The sequence below is a fragment of the Arachis hypogaea genome, chromosome 3 (genome assembly GCF_003086295.3).
Source record: "Arachis hypogaea cultivar Tifrunner chromosome 3, arahy.Tifrunner.gnm2.J5K5, whole genome shotgun sequence".
In the NCBI taxonomy this organism is placed as follows: domain Eukaryota; kingdom Viridiplantae; phylum Streptophyta; class Magnoliopsida; order Fabales; family Fabaceae; genus Arachis; species Arachis hypogaea.
This window is the reverse complement of record NC_092038.1, coordinates 60,421,654-60,424,594: the sequence shown is the minus strand read 5'-3', so window position 1 is coordinate 60,424,594 and position 2,941 is coordinate 60,421,654. Positions and strand designations below refer to the sequence as shown.

Here is a 2,941-nt window from a genome sequence, read left to right as displayed (position 1 = left end):
GTTCCTATGGATGCCAATCATTTTGAACTTCAAAGGATAAAGTGAGATGCCAAAACTGTTCAGAAGCAAAAAGCTACTAGTCCCGCTTATATAATTAGAACTAAGCTTCATTGATATTTTGAAATTTATTGTATATTCTTTTCTTTTTATCCTATTCTATTTTTGGTTGCTTAGGGACAAGAAACAATTTAAGTTTGGTGTTGTGATGAGCGGATAATTTATACGCTTTTTGGCATTATTTTAACATAGTTTTTAGTATGTTTTAGTGACTTTTAAGTATATTTTTATTAGTTTTTATGCAAAAATCACATTTCTGGACTTTACTATGAGTTTGTGTATTTTTCTGTAATTTCAGGTATTTTTTGGCTGAAATTGAGGGACCTGAGCAAAAGTCTGATTCAGAGGCTGAGAAAGGACTGCAGATGCTGTTGGAATCTGACCCGCCTGCACTCGAAGTTGATTTTCTGGATTTTCGGAAGCCCAATTGGCACACTCTCAATTGTGTTGGAAATTAGACATCTTGGGCTTTCCAGCAATGTATAATAGTCCATACTTTGCCAAAGATTTGACAGCCCAAACTAGCGTCCAAACGCCCACCAGAGACCCCTTTTCACGCGTAAAACGCCAAAACTGGCACCAGAACTGGAGTTAAACACCCAAATTGGCATCAAAGCTGGTGTTTAACTCCAAGAATGGCCTATTCACGTGAAATATTCAAAGCTCATCCCAAATACACACCAAGTGGGCCCTAGAAGTGGATTTCTGCACTATCTGCACTTAGTAACTTATTTTCTGTAAACCCTAGTAACTAGTTTAGTATAAATAGCACTTTTTACTATTATATCTGGGAGCTTATGCCATTTTTTCACATTTGGGAGGCTGGCCATTCGGCCATGCCTAGACCTTTTTCCCTTATGTATTTTCCAACGGTGGAGTTTCTACACCTCATAGATTAAGGTGCGGAGCTCTGCTGTTCTTCATGAATTAATGCAAGTACTATTGTTTCTCTTTCAATTCATGCTTACTTCTTCTCCAAGATATACTCTCGTACTTAATTCAGTTAAGTCAGAATGAAGGGGTGACCCGTGACAATCACCCACTATCTTCGTTACTCGCTTAGCCAAGATCCGCGTGCCTGACAACCACAAGCGGTCTACATGATGTTCAACATAGTCATTGGATGATAGCTGGACTATAGTCTCTTGGGTCTCTGATCCACTGATTTGACTCGCCTCTCTTGACAATAGAGCATTCGAATCCTTGAGATTATAACCTTCGTGATATATGCTAGAACCAATTGGCAGCATTCCTGAGATCCGAAAAGTCTGAACCTTTTATGTGGCATTTCGAGTAGGATTCGGGATGGGATAACTGTGACGAGCTTCAAACTTGTGAATGTTGGGTGCAATGACAGTGTGGAAATGGATAAAGAGATGCTATTCCGACACAAGTGAGAACCGACAGATTATTAGTCATGCGAAAATCGTACCTGGACCATTTTCACTGAGAGGACGGATGGTAGCCATTGACAACGCTGATCCACCAACATACGGCTTGCCATAGAAGGGAGCACGCATGATTGGATGAAGACAATAGAAAAACAGAGGTTCAGAAGCAATAATGCATCTCCAAACGCTTATCTGAAATTCCCACCAATGGATTACATAAGTACCTTTATTTTAATTTACGTTTTATTTCTCTTTTAATTATCAAAACCTCATAACCATTTGAATCTGCCTGAATAAGATTTATAGGATCACCATAGCTTGCTTTAAGCTGACAATCTCCGTGAGAACAAGGAACAAGGAAAAAAAACACTCTTATTGAAGCTGATCCTGAACCTGAAAGGACTTTGAAGAGGAAACTAAGAGAAGCTAAATTACAACAATCCAGAGGCAACCTTTCTGAAATTTTCGAACAAGAGAAGGAGATGGCTGCCGAACCCAATAACAACAATGCAAGGAGGATGCTTGGTGATTTTACTAAACCCACGTCCAAGTTTGATGGAAGAAGCATCTCAATTCCTGCCATTGGAGCAAACAATTTTGAGCTGAAACCTCAATTAGTTGCTCTAATGCAACAGAACTGCAAGTTTCATGGACTTCCATTTGAAGATCCTTACCAGTTTTTAACTGAGTTCTTGCAGATTTGTGAGACTGTTAAGACGAATGGAGTAGATCCTGAAGTCTACAGGCTCATGCTTTTCCCTTTTGCTGTAAGAGACAGAGCTAGAACATGGTTGGACTCATAACCTAAAGATAGCCTGGACTCCTGGGATAAGCTGGTCACAGCCTTCTTGGATAAATTCTTTCCTCCTCAAAAGCTGAGCAAGCTTAGAGTGGATATTCAGACCTTCAAGCAAAAAGATGGTGAATCCCTCTATGAAGCTTGGGAAAGATACAAGCAGATGACCAAAAAGTGTCCTTCTGACATGTTTTCAGAATGGACCATATTAGATATATTCTATTATGGTCTATCTGAGTTTTCCAAAATGTCATTGGACCATTGTGCAGGTGGATCCATTCACCTAAAGAAAACGCCTTCAAAAGCTCAAGAACTTATTGACATGGTTGCAAATAACCAATTCATGTACACTTCTGAGAGGAATTTCGTGAATAATGGGACGCCTCAGAGGAAGGGAGTTCTTGAAATTAATGCTCTGAATGCCATATTGGCTCAGAACAAAGTGTTGACTTAGCAAGTCAACATGATTTCTCAAAGTATGAATGGATGGCAAAATGCATCCATCAGTACTAAAGAGGCATCTTCTGAAGAAGAAGCTTATGATCCTGAGAACCCTGCAATGGTAGAGGTAAAATACATGGGTGAACCTTATGGAAACACCTATAATTCATCATGGAGAAATCATCCAAATTTCTCATGGAAGGATCAACAAAAGCCTCAACAAGGCTTTAATAATGGTGGAAGAAACAGGTTTAGC

The 2,941-nt window shown here is 39.4% G+C and overlaps 1 non-coding gene across 1 annotated transcript; it reads right to left on the bottom strand.

The window, feature by feature from the left end:
- Positions 1-2,329: 2,329 nt before the first annotated feature.
- On the bottom strand, positions 2,330-2,433 carry LOC112793824 (small nucleolar RNA R71). The gene has a single exon (XR_003198517.1). It is a non-coding gene; the product is annotated as a small nucleolar RNA R71 (small nucleolar RNA).
- Positions 2,434-2,941: the final 508 nt, after the last annotated feature.